The 22,962-nt window shown below is 39.0% G+C and overlaps 1 protein-coding gene across 27 annotated transcripts in view; it reads left to right on the plus strand.

Moving 5' to 3' along the window:
• The window catches only part of LOC110597052 (uncharacterized), a 268,944-nt gene that overhangs the window by 139,253 nt on the left and 106,729 nt on the right, over positions 1–22,962 (plus strand). For 18 of the 27 annotated variants that reach the window (XR_013437304.1, XR_013437306.1, XR_013437303.1 and 15 more), the window contains 3 exons: positions 14,374–14,454; positions 14,644–14,776; positions 16,835–18,217. The exons of 2 other annotated variants lie outside the window; for them this stretch is intronic. The gene's annotated coding sequence lies outside the window, so the exon portion shown is untranslated. Of the gene's footprint in view, positions 1–7,062; positions 12,508–13,290; positions 13,397–14,373; positions 14,455–14,643; positions 14,777–16,834; positions 18,218–22,962 lie in introns of those variants that run through there. 7 more of the 27 variants (XR_013437319.1, XR_013437318.1, XR_013437321.1 and 4 more) reach the window with 7 other exon arrangements.

A 22,962-nucleotide genomic window follows, 5' to 3' on the forward strand; every position in this document is an offset into this window, starting at 1 on the left:
TAAGCTACAGTTAAGGCATGGAAAACTTTACAAGGACATGGAGCTTTACAAGGTCAATTATCTAAGGTAATACAAGGAGCTAATGAACCTTATGCTGAATTTGTAGATAGGCTTATACAAACAGCTACCAGAGTCTTTGGGGATAAAGAACAAGTGATGCCATTAGTAAAACAACTAGCCTACGAAGAAGCCAACAGATGGTGTAGGGAGGCCATTAGACCATGGAAACATAGAGATTTAAATACATATATTAAATTATGTAGAGACACTAATGAACAGGAGCAAGTCTTGGCAGCTGCAGTACAACCGGCTTTAGGTGCCAGGCCAAAAACATGCTACAATTGTGGACAAACAGGACATTTTAGAAGGAGATGCCCCATAGGAGGAGGGTTTAACAAAACTGGGTATGATCAAAGAGGTAGAATACCGGGTATTTTCCCACAATGTCATAGAGGGAGACATTGGGCTTATGAATGCCATTCTCAGAATACTGTAGAGGGTACTCCATTGTCAAAAAACGGACAAGGACCAGGTGTTTACCCATGATATCATGGAAGAAAATATTGGACTCCATTGCCAAAAAACGGACAGGGACCAGGTGTTTACCCATGATATCATGGAAGAAAACATTGGACTCCATTGCCAAAAAACGGACAGGGGAGCCCAATGCTCTGGGGCCCATGACCACAAATATACGGGGCTTTGGAAGAACCCAGCAACACCATCAGGGTAGTGCCCAGGACACATTATCCATTAGATCCCTTATCAGACAAACCAGAGGGATTGTAAGGTTGGACATCTGCACCTCCGCCAGGGCAGTACTAACTCCAGAGATGGGAGTTCAAATCATTCCCACAGGGGTAAAATGACCTCTTCCCCAAAGAACAGTAGGCTTATTATTAGGATGCAGTTCTTCTACTCTAAAAGGACTTATAAGTCCTGGGGTAATTGATCCCAATTTTGAGGGTGAAATAAAAATTATAGCCAGTTCTCCAAGGAGTATCTCAGTAATTTCACCAGGAGATAGGATTGCACAGTTATTAATAATACCCAGCCTACATGACAAATTTTCCAGTCGTACTGTAGAAAGAGGTTCCAGGGGATTAGGCTCCACAGGTATAGATTGGGCTATGCTTTCTTTAAATTTAGATTCTCATCTGATGCTAAAGTTAAACATTCAAGGACATGAATTTAATGGGCTACTGGATACAGGTGCAGACCTTAGCATCATCTCTCATCAAGAATGGCCAAAACATTGGCCATTACAACAAGCCACTCAAACGCTTCGAGACCTAGGAGTGGCGACTAATCCCCATAGAAGTCCAATGGTATTAGATTGGAAGGATCCCAAAGGTTGTGAAGGAAGTATATAGCCATATGTGTTAGATCATCTTCCTATTAATTTATGGGGAAAAGATGTTCTAGATCAATTGGGATTAACATTGACAAATAACATTAATTCAAATGCATCCACTATTATGACTAGATAAGGTTTTAGGAAATAAAAAGAATTAGTAGAACAAAGACAAGGTATAGTGGCACCAATACAAATAGATCAAAAACAGATAAACATGGATTGGGATTTCGGGAGGGGTCACTGAGACAATAAAAATTACTTGGAAATCAGAAAGACCAGTATGGGTTCCTCAGTGGCTCCTGACTAAAGAAAAGATACAAGCAGCCCATGACCTGGTCAAACAACAATTAGCGGAGGGACATATACAGCCTTCTGTATCTCCCCATAATACTCCCATATTTGTCATCAAAAAGAAATCTAGTAAATGGAGATTATTGCAAGATTAAGAGCTATTAATAATGAGATGGTTATCATGGGATCTGCTCAATCAGGGATTCCTCAATTGTCTGCTTTGCCAAAAACCTGGTATGTTTTAGTTATAGATATTAAAGATTGTTTTTTTTTCTATTCCAATTCAACCTGAGGATAGTCCACATTTTGCGTTTACTGTCCCTGCACTGAATCATGAAGGTCCTGATCAGAGATATGAATGGAAAATACTCCCTCAAGGGATGGCTAACAGCCCAACTATGTGTCAAATTTATATTAACCAAGCAATCTAGCCACTTAAAAATAAAAATCCTGAATTACAAATATTTCACTATATGGATGATGTATTATTAGCACACAAAGATAAAAACACATTGCTAGAATGTTATGCCACACTTACAAATTTATTAAAAAATATAATCTATAGATAGCAATAAAGTACAATTAAATTTTCCAATTAATTATTTAGGAGTTCTATTATCCTCAACCATGGTCCACCCACCAAAAATTCAAATACGAGTAGATCAACTTAAAACATTTAACAACTTTCAAAAGTTGTTAGGAGACATAAATTGGATAAGGCCTTACCTAGGCATACCAACAAGAGAGTTGGGACCTTTATATGATATCTTAAAAGGTCCATTGGATCCAAATTCACCCCACATGTTAACGCCTGAAGCAAGAAAGACATTAAAACTTATTGAAACATATATGGAAAATATGCATTTGGATAGAATTGATATAAGCTTGCCTTTATTATTTATTGTACTACCAACAAAAATATTCCTACAGGAGTATTTTGGCAAGAAGGTCCATTATTATGGATACATTTATTTTATTCTCCTAACACTATTCTTACTAGGTATCCTAAGGCTGTAGGACAATTAATACTCAATGGAATAAAAGCAGCAAAGGGAGTGTTTGGAATTTCTCCTAACAAAATTATCATTGCATATACTATGGATCAAATTAACGAGTTAGCTAATGAGTGATAGATCCAACTTGATCTTTTCTTAAAATTGGGAGCTATCTCGCCACAAAGCCATGAAAAGATAATTTCGGCTTTACTATAAATTACTGCAAATTCTGAACCTGCTTGGAATGCCTGCCCGTGTCTTGAACTCACCCATGCCTGGCTCTCTGACCAGATAGCAGCCCTCTCTGAAACCTTAGTGATGCCTCACAAATCTTGGCCTTCCCTGGCCAGATACTGACCCTCTCTGAGGCTCTAATGACCTTCATAAATTCTGATGTCAGGGCCAGCAAAAAAATGTAAACTACCATTCATGTGATGCTCATCAGAGTTTTGTTATCTGTAACCCCCCCCCTTTGTGTAACTTTCTGGGCTATAAAGCTGGGCTACAGGAAAGCTTCTGCTGCTGTCTTGTTCCCATGGTTTTGAGTGGGAGAGGCAGCCCAGCTGGTTGAAATAATAAGCTTACTTTAATTTGATTTTAATTGGAGTCAGTGGTCTTTTCTTGCATCCTGGTCTAACAATGAGTTAAATATTTGGGCAATAATTATGTGCAAATCTATTTGTTCATTTGATAACCACTTACCATCTAATCCTTTGTTGTCTTTTTGGTCCTCAAATCCTGTAGTTTTTCCAAAAATGACAAGAAAAACACCTATCATGAATGCTCCAAATATATTCACTGATGGGTCAAATAATGGTACAGCAGCAGTAATTACCCCTGATCAAGCTTTTACATTTTTAGTACCCAAAGAATCAGCTCAAAGGTAGAGTTTAATGCAGTATTACAAGCTTTTGTGATGTTTAAAGATTCCATATTTAATTTATTTTCTGACAGTTTATATATAGTTAATGCTATAAATTCCCTTGAAGATGCTGGTAGGATTGCCCCTTCCTCTACTGTTTTCTCTTTGTTCTCTCCTATACAAAGTTTATTTTGGGACAGAAAAGATCCATTCTTTATAGGACATATCAGGGCACATAAAGGATTGCCTGGAGCCCTTAGTTTGGGCAACGATTTAGCAGATAAAACCATACATGACATATATTTTTTCTATATTAGAAAAAGCTACAAATTTTCACAAGTTCTTCCATGTCAATTCTAATACCTTGCAAAAGTATTTTAGAATAACTAAGGAACAAGCTAGGCAAATAATAAAACAATGTCAAAATTGTGTGACCTTTTTACCACAAGTTAATCTTGGAATTAATCCTAAAGGGCTAATATCTAATCATATCTGGCAGATGGATGTCACACATTTGCCAGAATTTGTAAAATTAAAATATTTGCATGTTACAGTTGATACTTCTTCTGGATATTTGATGGGCTCCCTTCATACTGGAGAAAAAACTAAAGATATTATATCTCATTGTTTACAAAATTTTGCCACTGTGGGCATTCCAAAACAGTTAAAAACAGATAATGGCCCTGGCTATACTTCTACTTCTTTCAAGCAATTTTGCTCATCATTTGGCATTACTCACATAACAGGGATCCTGTATAATCCACAGGGTCAAGGCATAGTTGAAAGAGCCCATCAAACTATTAAGATGTACTTATTAAAACAAAAAGAGGGAATTGGGAAGGGATATAAATCCCCCAAAGATAAACTTAACATAACCCTTTTTACATTAAACTTTTAAAATTTGGATTTTGTGTTATGTGTGCACACTTGTGTTATGTGTTGTATGTCTGTATGTGCGTATGTCCATATATCAGGAGAGCTCATGAAAAAATGGATCCAAATATCTTTTATTCATGTGATTTAAACAATTTAATTTAAATTGGGTATTGTTTTAATATGTGAACAAAAAAAGAGGTTAACATATCTGTTTGTTTACTTTCACCTTTCCTTTTCATCATATGTAATAATTCTGTTCAGAATAATGTACTAAATTGTTCAGAAAATTGTTTTCTTAGTGCTTGATGGGATGCTGCACAATTTTCTTTAGCCATTATTGCCAGAATTCCTACTTTAAGACAAAAATAGAAGAATTTCCAGTATTACTAAAACACTAAATGAGACTTCGGAATTACAGGTACCATCATCACAGTTGTTGATGTTTCTGCTGCTGCTGCCACTACAGCTTCTGCAATAGCTATCACACAAACTGTATAAACTGATGCATCAATGAATAATGTAACCCAACAAGTAATGCTCAAAGAGTTGATTTGCTTTGAGAAGAAATAGACATATTAATGGATTTTTCTGCTTTGAGCTGCTTACAGAATTTACCTGGACTGTGTATCACTTATATACATTATGAACTGACACAACAAATTGTAATAGTACCAGGGTATCTTTGCTGATGGTGTCATCGGTGGTACAGTTTTTCCAGGGGTTTCTCACTTGCAGCCGTCAATGGCTTGATATTGTGGCATTTTGTATCCTCCTCCTTCTGCTTGTAGCAGGTTGTTTATGGTGTTTGTATAAAAACCACTATGGTCATTATCCACAAGTATGGTTAAGTGTGTTGGGCTGGTAGTCAAAGATTGGTAAGATCCAATTACAATGGTACCAACCTAAGACAGGAGGATGACGATTTGAGGTCAGACCATCCAATGATGGGTAAGGACCATATGTAGTATTGGACAACCTAAAACAGCACAATCCCTAAGCCACATACTTGTTTAATAAAACAAAAGGGAGGAGATGTTGGGGATGCAAATCAAGTCAAGATGGTGGCTGGCAGTTTGCCAGGAGGAGTGGTTTGTGAGGCAACACCATCGAACCATTAAGATGGTGAGGATTCCTTATTGTATGACTGCTGTATCTAGATGATGTTAATTGAGTCAAGATGTGTGTAATTAGGTATATAGACCTCTGCTGTCCAGCAGAGAAGCGGTTCCGATATCTTAGGAGCCCACTACTTTGAGTTCTCTCTCAGTTCCCACTGAGTTCACTTGCAATAAAGTAGTTCCCATTTCAACCTTCAAGTTGCTTGTCACCTCCCAGTTATTTGCCCAGCTGGACTGCGGCAGAGAGGTCCACATGGATTTCATGGTGCTCAGATAATTTCCCAGTGTTTAGAAACGCAAAGGTCTCAACAAGATTCACTGAGTTGACAAATTTATTCATGGTTGTCTCAATGGTGTTCAAAATGTTCTTCAATGTCTTTGGAAGGCTAAGAGCCATCCTTACGTTGACAGATGTATTCACAACCTTCCCAAGAGTCTTAGTGGTCTCATTGCCTTCCCAGGTTCTCACTGCAGCTCAGCAACCTTCCAAAGGTCACCATGTGCTCAGGGCATTACTGAGGGTCTCAATAGTTCTCATCACATTTTCCAGGGCTCACTGAGTTTCAGAGCCATCCCCAGTATCTTCTTTTCTTTCTTGTGTGTTTACAAATTCCCCATGAAGCTCAGTGCTAGTCTCAGAGTCTCAATGATGTTCAGTGCTTCTTCCAGGATCAGATTGAGGTTCTGGGTTTTCTCCAAGGAACCACTGGGTTTAGGGCAATTCAGGGTTTCTCAATAAAGCCCAGAGCACTATCCAAGGTCTCTGTGAAGCTAAGTGTCATTTCCAGCATCATAGTGGTGCTCACCATCTTCCCAAGAGTTTAATTAATTGTGTCAGGGCATGTCTAAGTGTCATGGTGAGGCCTAGGATCTACCATCTTCTTTCAGTAGGTTTACAAACTGTGCACAATATCTAATGGTTCTTAGACTCTTACCCAGTATTCTGGAAACATAATGGCTCTTACTAGTGTCTCCAAGGGGAATAGTGCCTTTCCCATTTTTCTGTGTTATTGTAACAGAGAAATATTTCCATTGTCACAGTTGTGCTCAGTTCCCTCCCCACTGTGTCAGTGGCATTTGGGCCACTCCATTTTTCTGAGTGTAAGCTCAGGGCTTTCTTCAAAGTTTAACTCTGACTCAGTGCTTTCCTCAATGACTTACTGGGTGCAGAGAATTCTCTAGGGGTGTTTTGTTAGTTTATTTTGAGTTCTCATGTATAATTGGTTTTCAGATTTTCCCCAGGAACTTCTGTGTGCCTAATGCCATGAAATAGCTTCTCAGTGGGTTTATGGCTTCCTCCAAGGTCTAAGTGGGTTGTGGGACCTTCTTAGGCTATCCTTGTGTCTCAGTGAGATTCAGACTCAGAAAGAAAGCTCACGGCTGTCTTCTGTTCTTTACTGGGCCTCCATGACTTCCACAGTATATCAGTAGTTCTTTTAATCATCTCCAGAGTCTCAGTGAGATGATTAAAAGAACTACTCAGTATTTCAAGGGTGTTCAGATGCTTTTAACAAGTGTGAGATTTAAAGGCCTTCAAAAGTGTGTCTTAGAATTCAGTCATTCACTGATGACTAAATGGGATTCAGGGATTTTTCCAGTGAATCAATGGAATTTAGAACTTCTCCAGGTCAGTATGCGACTCATGACATTTCATATGCATTCAATGGAGTGTGATTCTGGCCTGGCCCAGAATCTCAATGAGTTTTATGGTCTCCTCTATTCTCACAGTCCTGTTCAAGGTGTTCTCCCAGAGTCTCAGTGTTCTCTTTCCACTCATCAGGTGTTCAGTGGATCTCTTGAACATTACCAGAATCTCAATGTGGTTCAGTATGTTTCCCAAATCTTCACAGAGCCAAAATCATTGCCCAAATTTTCAGTGGAACTCATTACCATTACCAGGCCCTCAGTTTTTCTCAGAATATTTTGCAGTGTCTCAGTCATGTTCAGTGCTATTTTCCAGAGTCTCACCTCGGCTTAAATATTTCCCCAAAGGTAGACTGGGTTCAGTGTCAGAAAATCTCAGCCCCTTTTCCAGGCCCTCCGTGGAGTTCATTGCCATTCCCATGGTCATAGTTGTTCCCAAGGTCTTCTTCACAGTCATATTGGTGTCATTGCCTTTCCAAGCAGTCAGTGAAGCTATAGTTTTCCTAGGTTACACTGATGACCAGGGTTTACCCCATTGTCTACCTGACACTCAGGGCCTTCTTCATGATATCAGAGGAGCTCAGGGACTTTTGTTTTAATTTGTTTTGTTTTGTTTCTGTCAGTGTGTCTCATGACCTACTCTAGGGTCTCAGGAGGGCTCAAGGCCTTTCTCAAAATTTCAGTCATGTTTATAAACTTCCACATGTTCTTCATGGTGCCCAGATTATTGCCCACTGCTTAGATGAGGCTGATGACCTCAATAAATGTCTCAGTATTTTAATCACTGTTTGCTCAGTGGTGTTAAAATTTCTTCAGATTCTTAAGAATGCTAAAGGCCTTCCTTAGATTGACAGTTGTATTCACAGCCTTCCTAGGAGTCTTTGTGGTCTCATGACCTTCACAGGGTGTAAGTGCAGATGAGCACCATTCCCATGATCATCTTGTGCTCAGGTTCTTTGCTAGAGTCTTAATAGGTCTCATTACTTTTTCTAGACCTCTCTGAACTTCAGAGCCATCCACAGTGTCTCTTTTTTACTTAGTTTTATAGAGTTTCCCTATAGGATCAGTGCTATTTTCTGAATATCAGTTGATGTTCAGTGTTTCTTCCAGCATCAGAGTGACATTGAATCTTCCCAATGGAAACATTGGGTTCAGGGCCTTTCAGTATTTTTTACTGAATCCCAGGGATTTTTCCTGTGTTTCTGTGGAGCTCAGTGTCATTCTCATCACATTGGTGCTCAGGATATTCTTGGTGTTTAATTGAATATTTGAGCCTTCCCAAGTATCATAGTGAGGCATGGGGACTACCCTAATCTTTCAGTGGGTTTTAGGATGCTTCACAATATCTAGTAATGCTTATATTTTTTCTAAGCATTCTTGGAAAATTTTGGCCTTCACTAGTGTCTCAATAAAGATTAGTTCTTTGCCTAGTGTGTCATTGAAACTCAGGGATATTCACATTGTCATATTTTGCTCGGGTCCTACCCACTCTTGTCAGTGGTACTCAGGGCTACTTCATGTTTCTTAGTCTAAGCTGAGGGCTTTCTCCTCAGAGTATTTTCTAGGTTTTTTTTCTTTTCTTTTTTTTTTTTTTTTGTTTTTTGAGATCTCAGGTATGATTTGGACTTAGAGAGTGGATTTTGGGGATTCCACCAGCTCTAAATGGGTTTGTGGACGTTTCCCTGATTCCTCTTGGTTTTTGCTGTTCAACAAGGAAACTGAAGGCTTTTCCATATTCTTTAGTGGGACTCATTACCTTCCATGGTATATCAGTAGTTCTCTCCAGGATTTGTCTATGATTCAGTGTTGTCCAAAGTATTTCAGGGATACTCAAATGCTTTTCATAATTTCATGAGATTTAAAGGCCTTCAAATATGTCTCTTGGCATTCAGGCCTTCACTGGTGTCTAATTGGTGTTCAGAGCTTTTCCCAGTGTATCACTGGAATTCAGGGTTTTCTTAGGTCACTAATGAGGCTCATGGCCTCTGGTACTGATTTAGTGAATAGTGGAGCCTGTGTTGTGGCATATTCTAGATAAATCACTGGATGAGGTTTGAAGGAAGACATGAACATTTATTCACTGTCTGGTCAAGGGCCACTGACCACATTGCCTCAGCATATTTCAACCCCTTGCAGAAAGTAGGATATCTCTTTTGTAGCCCAAACCTGCAAACTACCAGTAATTCAAAACCATAGCAATGTAGGAAGTAGATCAGAATGACCCAGTTCAGGGTACAGTATATTTCTCATGAGAAATATCAACTAAAATACAGCATATTACAATTGTATTTCTTGATAATACATTGTATAAGAATAATAAAAACATTTTGTAACCACCATGGTTTTTCCACACAGTGTGTGGTTGTCAGGAAGTGGTAGAGTCAGAGGTTTCTCATGGAATAAATCTCTCTTATATGGAGTCTAAAGTTAAAACGAAGTTTTTCTGATCAAGACACATGTAGTTTTGCCCATAATAGTCCAATTTTATGTAGAAACAATCAAACCCTTGACTTAGCTTTTGAATCCAGTAAGAGTTTGTAATGGCCAAGTATATATAATAATTTGACTGACAAAGTATGTTATTGTAGCAGCTAGGGCTTTATAAAACCGTCTGAGTAATAGACAAAACATGAGCAACATGTTTTATTCTTATGTTTAGAGGATGGCTGGAGCCTCTGAGGTGTATTTGCTCTTTTCTCTCTCTTTTTTTTTTTCTATCGTTCTTCTTCTTCTTGTTTTATTTATTAATTAATTTAGTTTTTAGCAGACACCTTTGTGCTGCTGACATAGTCTCCTGTCTGAAATGGGTGTTGGAAATCAGTGGTCTCTTGGGGTTTGTTCTCTCCAAGGAACTTATAAGCTTCAGGTTGAACTTGTTAAGAGACTTAACAACAGGTTGAAACAGGAGTATGCTATCTTAGATAGAATGGAGGAAGGGCTCTGGAGGCCAGAACATTTTAATCCTCCAGAGGTGGTCTCCAACTTTTTGGACCTAAACTGGACTCCATTTTTTTATGATCTGACCCAATTACCTCTCTACACTAACTGAAATTTTTATTTTATTTCCCCATCTAATTCTAGGGACTCCTTGCTGCTGTGAGAGAAAGAGGAGGATCAATTTTGCTGCTAAAAGGTTATAGGGGACAGCATGGTAGTGAGACAAGCAGTTGGAGTCCCCTGTTAGAGATAGGGTGGGTCAAGTGGTCCATGGTAAAAGTTTGATTTGTGAAGAACAGGTTGTAAAGTCATCTTGAGTTGGATGTGGGAAGTCACTCCTGAGCTATTTCTTTCTTTCTTTCTTTTTTTAGAGAGAGAGAGAGAGAGAGAGAGAGAGAGAGAGAGAGAGAGAGAGAGAGAGAGAGAGAGGAGAGAGAGAATTTTTTATAATATTTACTTTTCAGTTTTTGGCGGATACAACATCTTTGTTTGTATGTGGTGCTGAGGATGGAACCCAGGCCACACGCATGCCAGGGGAGCGCGCTTCCGCTTGAGCCACATCCCCAGCCCTCTCCTGAGCTATTTCATGTCTTCTCTTGGCCTTGAGCCAGGGAGAATTTGGTCTGGCATTGCAAGTCATTTTGTGGCTTCTCCCACTTCATGAATTATGCAATGCAAGTGACTTCAGTCTTACCTTGGCTGAAGGGGCTGCTCTTGTAGCTTCAGAATTAGGTATGACCCACTGGGCCTGGACAGCCCACCTTCTACCATATATGGCAGAAGAACATTGTATGGAAAATCTTTGAAGTTTCTCAATATATAGTAATGCAAATTTGGGCTTTCTTTTCCCAGTGTGGAAGCTTGATTTGGAAGGTCAAAGAACTGTCCCACCCCTGCTTTTCAAAATTACTTTCTGTGTAGTGTGGATTTTCTGCTGACTTCTTTTCTTAGCTGTATTTCACAGCTAGACTGCTTTACACAGAAAAAAAAAAAAACAACAACACACACACACAAACAAATTCCACCACCTGTGCAGTATGTTGTGAGGGGCCACTCCAAAGTCATGCACAAATTAAATCCTGATGCACCACAGGGTTCTGAAAGATTACTGTAGTCTGGCATGGTAGTGCCATGGCTCATGACTGGGTTTTATTGTGGGCTGAATTGTAGAAAGTAAGTGAATTAGAAGAAAAATCTATGATATTATACTTTTTAATATTTGGAAATATTTTGCCTTTAGAAAGAAAAAAATATATTTTTTACAATTCTAGAGACTCTAAGTAAATGTGAAGAATTATTAAGATGACATGGGATATGTGGTTAAGTTCAGTCATCTCCCATGAGAAAAGTGCTTCTGTGGACTTTTTTGGATTTTTTCTATGAATCTTTACATTTTGAAATATAAGGTAAAATTTTGGAGGGTTTATGCACTAGAAGTCTGAGCTTAGAGAGTGAGAAAAAGTAATGAAAAATTTTGTGATGAGACTTGATACAAGGATTCTTTACCTGTAGAGAAGTGAATTTTATTTTTTTATTTTTATTTTTTGAGAGAGAGAGAACTTTTAATATTTACTTTTTAGTTTTTGGTGAACACAACATCTTTATTTAATTTTTATGTGGTTCTGAGGATTGATCCCAGTGCCCCACGCATGCCAGGCGAGTGTGCTACCACTTGAGCCACATCCCCAGCCCTCTATTATTTTTGTGAATGCTCAGAAAGTTTATACTAAAACTCTTTGCTACATTCTTGCCCTGCCACATCAGAATCAAAATACTTTAGCCACTGTTCTATAATGGAGTCTGTAACTAGACCCACCACCAGCAGTGGTTTTAACCCTTAAACAACCTGAACTAGGTGCCAAAAGCAGACTGCCTTAAGATCTGATAGTAACACTGGCATCTGCTGTTAAAACACACATTTTAAAGTCCCACATGCTGCAAGGGAAAATACAACAGACAGGAGAACACCAGCTGCAGCAAACACAGGGAGCAGAGATAAGGCAAGCTGCTATCCACCCTAGGACCCTCCCCAGCTGCAGAAAATACAAACAAATCAAATGGAATGCAAGTGGCTAGGGAAGCTCAGGGAGACTTTGCCCCAGACAAGGAACAGATGGTCCCTGCTGTTTCCATCACCATGGTAACCACTGGAAGCCTGAAGTCCAAGAGGTTTCCTGGTACTGCCTCCTGTATTTTCACAGGCTTCCCATTGGTCCTTTCACTGTCACTCAGACATTACTTCTGGTCCTGCTTTCCAGCCACTAATGTCTACTTCCTGTTTCATCCCTGCTACCAGGAGCTGCACAAAGCCTGCATTTTCAAGAATATCCACCTATAAATACTAATGAAAGATCTTTTTCAGGAAAAATTTAATTACACCTGTTTCTACATTGCATCACTGAGCCTAACTTTTTTAAAGTTTCTAAGGTAACTTACTTATTTTTTCTTTATAACTGTATTATTAAGAAAAATTGCAGAGATAATGTAACAATTATAAGACATACATATGCTTCTTTATATTTTGCTTTTAATTTTGAAGGTTATGAGGAGGCATTTGCTTGTCACAGGGATGAAAGCCAGCAATATCCCTGTGATAATCAAAGAATCCTCATTCTCATTCCTGAGTATAAAATTACAAGACATAAGTAAATGTATACAGAAGGATATTAATATGTTACAGCAGAAATATGAAACATTAAAGAAAATTTAAAATGGATCCAAGAAAAATTAAAATGGATCCAAATATCATAAGAACCATATGGTTGCATAAATTTAATACAATTATAAGTTATGCCCTTATTCTTAATACATATTTTTCTAGGAATTTGGATAACATGTAGTTGTTAATTCATAAAATAATTAGCATATATGTCTAATTGTTTAATTAATATGTATTTATGTAATTGATTTTCTTCAACAGAAAACACATAATTTATATATTACTTATACATGCATTTCTCTGATGCTCTGCCTTTTAATTACAGTTTTGAGATAAATGTATTTTACTATAAATTTGCTTTCAAGAGATAAAACAACCATCAAGTAATCTCTCTCAAATAGTTGTACAAACTTTATAAGATAATAAACAAATAAAATTAATTCTGTCTACAAAAATATTCAATGGCTTTAATTATATTTTCATTTGAGATGTTTCTTCTTATCAAGGTATACTAAGTTGTTAGATTCGACGGTTTTCAAATTGTTCTATAGGAAAACCAGGAAGAATTCTAAAAGGAACAGAAGGTACTTCCACAGAAAGAAAGCACACATTGGAGGTCCTAAGAGGAAGAAATTAATCATCTTTGGGTAAAACAAGGTCTTTGTATTCTGGATTTTAATGATAAGAGTATTTTTCTAAAAAGAAAAATCTTTATATCATTATGTAGACAGATAATATAGAAAGTTAAAACAATTGAAAAAGACATTTATATGTACTAGACTGACTATAAAAATTTTAATTTATTAATTCAAGAGTATTTCAGGCTATTTTCTTGAATCTACTTGCTGATGTGTGCTAAGGTATTGTCCATATTTTGACACAATAAAGACCTATTAAAATGTTAAGTTTATTTCCATGCCAATTATATACATTTGTGTTACTGGGGCCAAACACAATGCTTCCCAATAAATTGAGCCAAGATTAAAAATCTTCGGATGAGTGTTTGTCAGAGGAATAATAATAATTTGGATCTTGCAAGTTGACTATATTATTGAAATGATGTTTTCTACTAATTCCTTTTGTGTTTCAATAGTAGATTATGATGACATCAGACTGAGAATCCAGTTACTAAATCATTTCATACCCAATTGCCTTTAAATATTAATCAAGGGGGAATTTGTGGGTAGCCACTCCAAATTCAGGCACCTTTAGTCGTTAGGCACCATGGGGATCTGAAAGAGCAATGTAGTCTGGTTCAGCAGTGCCATGACTCATACTCCATTTTTTCCCTTGCTTGGATAATAAGGCATGACCCTGGGAGTAGCCCTAGGAGTAAATGGCACCCAGAAGGGTTAGTGTGGAGAGCCACTCTGAATGATCTGCTCTTTCCATTCTACAGGGCAGAGGCTTTGACTGGCACTATATATCATAGTGACTTGGACATTGCCCTGGTCCCAGAAGTTTGAGGGCACATCTTCAGATGTAGGCATGTCACCCATGGCCCTTTGGGTCAAATTACACTCAACTGTCCTTTGTATCCCTGCCACTGCTGATGTTTTTTTGGATGGAGCTTTCTAAGAATGTGGGTGCCCCATAAAAGCCCACTTCTGAATATGCTCATTCTCACTCACTAGCCTCCAGTGACTTTGACTTTCTCTCTCACTTGGGGAGCCTGAGGCAGAGAGTGGAGAAACCATCCTGAAGCTTGATTTAAGGTAAAATGTGTATCTGTGTTTTCTTTGGTGTCCCTGGAAATTCACATAAGTGTCCTTAAGTTCAGCTGCCCATGTGGGCAGCAGTTGAGCTACACTCACCTGTTCCCTTGTAATTTTACCCCTTGCCTCATTTGAATAGCTTCTTCCCAAGAAAGGGTTCAACCTGTGCTTCTCTCTCTCTTTCCACAGACCCCAAGGTTGCAGGAGCCATCTCAAAACCCAAAGAAAAAGGTGTTTCTCTGCCTTTGTGTGGTTATCACATGCAGCCCAGTTCACCTGGAATGGCCTTGCGTGTTTAGTCCTGAGACTCAACAGGGCATGGGTGTGTCTATGAAAGAAACATAAAGACATGAGTACTGATATAAGATTAATGTTTCATCATCTGGAACATGTCAATGAATATCATGAAGATGCTAGAAATCAATAATCTCTCATGAGGAGGTGTCAGAGCTGAGAAATTGTCCTCATAATAATGCCTAAAAGGCCAGAGAGGACAAAGCTAAATTTGGGGATGTAAATCTTTAACCTGGTCAGTTATCAAGAATGTAAACACAAAATTTAGTTAAGCCTCTTAATGCCATCTGATTTTTGTGAAGTATCTTTTCATTGGAATGATCTCTGTTTTCATTTTAAGTGTATTTGTTAGGTATACAAGACCAAGCTGGTCAAAGTGACCTTGTTCTTATCTATCATTAAGAGTCAGCTGAGTTCTCTTGGGGTCTCTGTTGGGGAACTAATGAGCAGCTGTTTAGCTCTGCTAATGCCATCCAGCAGGATAAGTCAAGGCCTCACTGACCTTGTGACTTCCCTTGGAAACATCAGGAATATCTCTCTTTTCCAATGCCTCTCCTTTTTCACAGTATGTGTACTGATTGGATTTCTTTTTTTAAGGTCCCAGTAATCCACCTGATTGGGAGGTCATGTGACCCAGAGTTGCAAAGTTCTTAGAGAATTTCTCTTGTTTCCTGGGTTCAAGCTGACTCAGAAGGCAAATTCCAAATATTTGTTTACTCCCCCCCCTCTTACCCTTAATCTTTAAGTCTTGATCTTTAATATCCAGCAATCTGGTCTTAAAATAAGAGTACTGGGCTTTAACTCTAATGTTCATACCTTTACAGTCATCTTCATCCCTTTTAGTTAATTCGGATCTCTATTAGTATTGGAAGTTACCATTATATACTATCTGTCTAAAGATGATGGCCTTATATTTCAAATTAATTTAGGTTGTTATATTTGAAGTTGTACTTTTGTAAGGCTCTAACATATAGCAGTGAAAGTTTAAAAGAAAAATTTAAAATGAAATTAACAAGAGTAAAATCTCTTGAAATTAAAAAGTAAAAAAATATTTAATTTGTACATAATCTTAAACCTTAGCTGAGTTATACATTATATCCTATGTTTTAGACCATAGCAATATTTAAAATAAAATATCAATCTTTTGAATACAACTTTAAATGAGTTGAGACTGGTCTGATTGTTTTAGTTAACACAATATGACATTATCTGAAACAAGAATTAAAGAAAGGGTAAGAGAGGTTTAACTTTCTTTTTATGGAAAAAGTGGCAAAACGTTTTTATGTTTTACAAGATTAATCTTTAATTTGATCAGGCCCTCATTATCTTTTAGAAACACATTTACATTTTTATCCCAGTGAAACAAGTAACATAAGGTTTAGATTCAGTTATAGAAACATTAAATGATATAAATAAATTTCCAATAAAATTTGTTATCCTTATAAGACTAAAACTACCATTAGAGACAACTTTAATTTGGAGATCACTAGCTGAATAAAATGTTCTTTCGAAACTTTTACTTTCAGGGCTGGGGTGTGGCTCTGCAGTATAATCCTTGCCTAGCATGTGTGAGGGAGGCCTTGGTTCAATCCTCAGCACCACCTATAAATAAATACACATATAAAAATAAAATAAAAGTTTTACTTTAAAGACTTCTATATCTGAAATATGTGAACACATTCAATATACAAAGAAGTATAAGAGTGCCATAATTATGTTGATGTTTAAATATTAATCAAGTTTAGCTTTTAAAGAAAAATCTAGACTCTGTAATTTAGTACAATACTCTAAAATAACAGTATAAACCCTGATTTTTAACACTAATTGCTCTAGGTAGTAAAACTTAACAGACTCAATGTTAAGAGTATAGTCATATTTGAAAAAATTCTTGTCATTTCCAAATATGTATTAAACTTTGATTTATATCACTACATTAATATTTGATTTTAGGGAAAAACCTTGAGTAGATTTATCTGATCATGTTATTGTTGTAATCAACTTAATTGCACACTTTTAATATTTACCCTTCATTTATATAGACATTTTTATCATTTAATTATATTCTGTCTCTTTTTTTATTATTTAGATGTATTACAACTTTACTACATAAAGACTCTCTTACCCAGTGGAAGGTCCTTGCTTAGCATCTGGATGACCACCTTAAGCAACAGCTACCATCTTAAGAAAAAGGTTTGCTTTCCCTCCCAATGATAACTGACCATTTTTTCATTATTCAGCCAACATTATCCTTTGTACTCTAATAATGTAAAAATTAATGAGGAACTCGGACTTTTAATTCTTGTTTCATAGCCAGTTTATTAATTCCAACACCAGAAGGACCATGAATGAAAGGGCCCATAAGCAAGGTGGCCAGCCTTGGGCTATATACAGAGTCCAGCTGTTTAGATAGATAGGCCACTGGATGTGCCATGTTTCTAGCATTTGAGTCAGGACCCCTACAGCTATTGCATACCATTCTTGGACATACAGGAAGAAGGCTTTGTGAGGTCAGGGAGTTCAGGTGCATTGGTGAGTGCTTCTTTAGTGTCCTCAAAGCCCTCTTGTTTTTTTCTTTTTTTGGCTCCCAAACAGAAGATTCTGTTCTTTCCTTTTTGGGCCTTCACAGAGGGGTTTTACCATAACTGAAAAGTTGGAGACCCACACACAGCAGACTTAAGTGGCACCAAAGATCTCTGATTTGACAGCAGGTTGAAGGGACTGGAATTGAGCAGGTCACCTGTTTCCTCTTATACCCGGTTGCCACTGTCTGGAGTCATACAGGAACCAAGGTTCTTACTTTTCTTGACAGATCTGAGTTTCTTTTTTGAAACTTTGTAGCCAGCCTTACATAGGGGAGTGAGAAGCTGCTGTGTTCCTTTTTAGCTGTCTTCTCTGGTTGCTCCAGCCAGGAACAGATCATCTACATATTGGAACAATGTACATCCACATTGTTTTGCAGGAAAGGCTTTTAAGTCAGAGGCCATTACCATCTCAAAGATGGTTGGTGATTTTTTAAAGCTTTCTGATAACCTAGTACAGGACAATTGGCCTTTGTTCCCATTGGAGTCTTCTCATTGGAAGGCAAAGGGTGGCTGACTCTGTGGTACAAGTTGTGTGCAGAAGAAGGCATATTTAAGGTCTAGACATGTGAAATAGCCTGCCTCAGCTGGGGGCAGACTTAGGAGATTATGTGGATTGGGGACCACAGGATGTAAGGTGACTGTGGCTTGATTTTCTGCATGTAAATCTGGGGCTGGCCAATAATTATCAGTTTTTGTTTCTGGACATGCCAAGGGGTGTATTTCATGGTGATTGGTGAGTTCTGAGAATTGCCCATTGTAAAAGTGTGTTCAAATGTATTTGAATTCCAAGTTTTGCCTTATAAGGAATATGACGTCATCTCAGTGTACAGGTATGGCTTCAGGTTCAAATTTCATCACCACTGGGAGAAAGTTTTTGGCTAGTCCAGGTGGGTTGGCCTCTGTCTATACTTCTTGTAGTTGGAAAGGGATGTATGTTTCCTGTTGTGATGTTTCTACTAGGCTGAAGAGGTGCCATCATCTTTCCAGGGAATTGTGAGGGTTAAAATATTTGATTCAGGTTTTCCCAGTGACCCCACTGACTGGCCTTTTGCATCAACAGTTATCTGAGCTTGGATCTTTCCTACCGAGTCTCAACCTATCAATTGAACTGGGCAATCTGGCATGCACAGTATCTCACAGACTTCTTCATGGCCTGCTAAATTTCAATGCTGTGGTAACAGGAAAGGATGATGAGTTTTGTTTCCTGGGCCCTCACAATTGTGGTCTCTTTCTTTGAAAGTGGGCCCACAGGTTGGGTCATAACCAAATGTTGAGCCCCAGCATTCACGATAAAGTCCATAGGTTTGTTCCCTATAAGTGTTGAACCATAAGCTTCTGGTCCCCAAATGCATCTCAGTTGTTCCTATTCCTCATCATAATTTTCCATGGCTTCCTGTCCCACAAAAATTTTCTCATGGGCAACATGTCTGTGGTATTGAGCATCATGGGGGACACATTTGTCCGACTGGTATCATGATTGAATAACTTGGCCTCTCTTATCCTGGTAAGGAATAGCAGTAACTTAGTTGGCTTCCTTCAGTTTGGGCATTTATTTTTCTGGTGGCCCTATAGATAGCAGTGGGTGCATGGTTTAGTCTCAGTCTTAGTCTAATATCCAGGTGAGGAGGTTGGTTGAGTCCATTCCTGTGCCTTGCATGTGGTCCCTATTTTGATATTTGTTTTGGCTTTGTCCTGCTGGGAACCCCTTTTGGTGATTTCTTGTTTTATATTAAGGGCAGCTGCAAGGAGAAACCATCTTCATCTTTCAGTCTGCTGGGTCTCTTGGTCTTGATTGACAAACACTCTGGTGGCATTCTTCCCAGCAAAACCCTCTAGTGTTTTGTAGTTTGGGTGACTGTCACTCTGAGCCTGTCTTACAATGGTTGTGTTGTCCACCTGCTGGTTGTCTGGTGCCTCAGGATCAAAGGGAGTGAAGAGTCAGAGGCTTCACAAGGTTGTTCATAGAACTGGCTGGGGCTTTCATCAGGCTTTTGGAGAACTTCTGACATCTTGTTCATGTTTAGGGCTCTCCTTCCCAGCTTTTAGGCCTCCTATGAGGGGTTCTTGATATCTCTTTAACTTTGGAGGTCTTCATCTTTGCTGGGGTCCCACCCTGAGTCTGTGTTGGGGAACAGGGCCTGGGCATAGGCTTGGATGTTGCCTTGTGTACCTGGGGCATGTTCCTCTAGCTTTTTAAAAGTGCTTTGGTCACCCATTTGCCCTCTTCTGTATTGATAGAGTAAGAAGTAGCTGGCAGCATCCCCCCAGTGTTTTAGTCATGTATTTTGCTGCTGTGACTAAAGCATCTGATCAGAACAATTTTAAAGGAGAAAAAGTTTATTTGAGGGCTCACAGTTTCAGATGTCTTAAAAGATGACTCTGTTGCTTGAGGCTCCAGTGAGGCAGGATGTCAAGGCAGAAGCATGTTGTAGAGGGAAACAGCTCACATGTTGATCAGCAAGTAGAAAGAGAGAGAGAGAGAGAGAGAGAGAGAGAGAGAGAGAGAGAGAGAGAGAGAGCACTTTCCAGATACAAATATATATCTAAAGTCACACCTCAATTCCCACCTTCTCCAGCCACACCCTACCACTTTAGTTATAACTCAGTTAATCCCTGTTAGGGGATTTAAATAATTAATAGCGTCAAGGCTCTTACAACCCAATTATTTCTCCTCTGAATCTTCTTGCATTATCTAAAATGTGATCTTTTGGGGGACACTCACATCCAAGCCTTAACAAGGAGGTAGGTTAGTGGGTCTGGATAATAGATTGCATCATATCAATCATGGTCTGAGATTTCTCTGTTTAGATGGCAGTGTGATTTTTCCAATTTCAGAGATCATTGGAGGCAAAAGCCTGGTACTTGAAAATGCATTGAGCCCCTCAGACGATTTCTTCCTGGACAACATAGGCAGGTCCTCAAGTTTCTCACAGGGGCATCTGCAGAGCTCTCAGCTCGGTTCTTTCTCTCGTCTTAGGCTGGGTTCCCATCTTGATATTACAAGGTGGAGGAGGATTCTTTGGCCCTTGGGAAGCCTCTGGCCTTGAGGGCCTCATAGGGGAAGGAGTAGCTGTTTTGAAGAGCCTTATCAGCTGTTTCTGGGGATTAGGGGCTGAGGGGTCTGCCCATTGTCTCAGTGGTCTTGGAAATGTTGTGTAGAGAGGCAGGTAAGGTGGTGGGTTCTCTTCTGCCTCACCAGGCTAAGCTGGTTTTTTTTTTTCTGTCTTTGTCAGATTTTCTTTTCTTAGTTGCCTTTTTTGGGTCTTAGAGGATGCTGTAATCTGAGCCAACCTCAGCTTGGGTTGTCCATCTACACAGGCTCTTAACCAACGGGTGTGTTTCTAGGCTATCTCTTGCCAGCAATCAAGGAACTATTCTGGGTGTCCAGGAGTTCCAGTAGCTATTCAAAAGACCTCAGCAAAGACCCTTCCAATTAAAGATCCTTCTGGTGGCCAGCCTACAGCTAAGCTTGGCCATTCTAATTCACAGAGAGAACACAACTTTGCTGAGTGAATTTCACCCCATAGGCTCCCCTAAAACCTTTCTTAAGGTTTCTCAACAGACATTCCAAGGGGATTAAGGGATTCAGTTTTGTGTGCCTCCAATGTTCCACCCTGCATTGGTGTCACACAAATATGATAATAATCACTTGGTACATCTCCAGTTTCTCTCCTCTCAGGACTGAGTGTCTGCTTAGCCTTGTGGGTCCATGTCAACCCCCAACCTGGAGCTTCCACCTAGATGTTGGTTGGTGGAATTCTGTCACATACAGAATGAGGTTCCATGGAACCATGAATTGGGGCTCAGCTCTCACTTTGGTACTTTAATTACATCTGAATTCTTTCCTTGTTCATGTCATTTACACTTTCACACAGACTTTTTTTTATGGGCCAAGCTATATGAGCAATGACCAAGCAGACTCCATTTTATCCTGAGACTCCATGTCATGTAAGAAATGCTTCTCCCATGAGAAAACTCTGCTTCTGCCATCCTGATCCTGCTTAGCACACCCTGCTTAGAAACACCTTTTTTTTTGTTCTTATACCATGTAAATTTTTTTTGTTTTCCATTTTTCTTGCATAAAGTACTCTGTCAGAGAATGATTGCCTAGATGTTAGTAACCATTCTTTAAGTTGTCCTCAAATAGAGTTATTTTGACCCACTTCCCTTTCTGCTTAGGATTTTAGACCTTGTGATGTTTGTTTAGTTTGAATCATAACAATAGCCACTTATGATTAATGTGGTTTAGACTATAAAAGTGTACTCTATTCCTTGGAGGGGTTCAAAAGGTATAAACTTGCAGCCTTCCCCTTAGCCCATCAAGTAGTAAATCTGGAGTGCCAGGTGGTGAATAAATGTTTCATTTGCTGCTTAAGATATACCCAGTGATTTATTTCAATCTCACCATAAAAATGTTCAGAGCAAAATTTCAAAATCCCCAAATTATACAAACAAACAGGGAGTCAGGGTTCCCTTATGCTTGCTGACCCCAAACAGAGACTAATTAGGTGACTCCCTGGATCCTTTTTGGTTCCAACTCCTTTTGGAGGGTTATTCAGGACCCTCAGATTTTGAAAAAGTCTCTGTCCCTACTACCTAGGCCTCTTGGGGTAAGTCAGATGGTCTACCACCGAGGGACCCTGGATGTACCTGTTTGGTCAGGTGATGCTCCTAGTTTTCTGTTTCTGGTTCCTGTTCCTCATGGGTTCTCTTGAGCTTCAGGGTGGCAGTTCTGAGGTGTCAGGTGAGTTGTTCCTCCTTCAGCCAATGATTTGCCTCTGTGGTGTGCTAAGAGGAAGCACTGCCCTCCAACATCCCAGAGAAGCCAGACTGAGGGACCAGAGAGGCAACTTCACCATTACCTTCTCATGTGGATTGCCAAATGTTACAGGACAAATGAGGCTGGACACCCAAGGAATTAGCAGAACGTAGGTTTATTGGCTACAGCTGGTTCACAGTTTGGCTGTATCCTAAAATTTCCTCTTCTGAACCATGAGTCTAGAAATTCTTTGAACTTCATACCCACTGGGAGGTGGGGCTTGAATTTTCACTATTGCTGGAGTCTACCTAAAAATATCTTTTTTTTTCTTTTTTTTTTCTTTTTGGTTCATAGAGAGTGGTTTTGCCTTACTTTTTTTTTAAAAGATAAATCAGAGGATATATGCTTTACCACAAAAGCAAAAGTAACATTACAAAGTCTTTTGACAAACTTAGTTTTTACAAGACCGAGTAACAGGAAATAGGAAGTCTAACAACATTTGGGCTTTTTTTGCCAGAATTTTTTCTGATATTCTGTTAATAAGAACAGATATGTTGAAAGTACCTGGAGAAGCTTAATTAAGCTTCATTGGTGGAGGAGGGGGCACCACTACACTCAGGGACTTCACATGGTTTCAATAGGCCTCATTGATTTTTCCTGGGGCTCATGGAGTTTCAGTGCCATTCTCAGAGTCTCCTGTTTTTCAGGATATTTTACATGTTCTCCAGGATATTTTACATGTTCTCCATGTTCCCAGAGTGTCAGTTTTGCTCAGTGCTTCTTTCAGCCTCAGAGCAAGGCTCTGAATCTTCCCAAAGGAATCACTGGGTTCAGGGTCTTTTGGTCTTTCTCAATAAATCCCAGGGCCTTGCC

Source organism: Ictidomys tridecemlineatus, chromosome 4 (genome assembly GCF_052094955.1).
Source record: "Ictidomys tridecemlineatus isolate mIctTri1 chromosome 4, mIctTri1.hap1, whole genome shotgun sequence".
NCBI lineage: Eukaryota > Metazoa > Chordata > Mammalia > Rodentia > Sciuridae > Ictidomys > Ictidomys tridecemlineatus.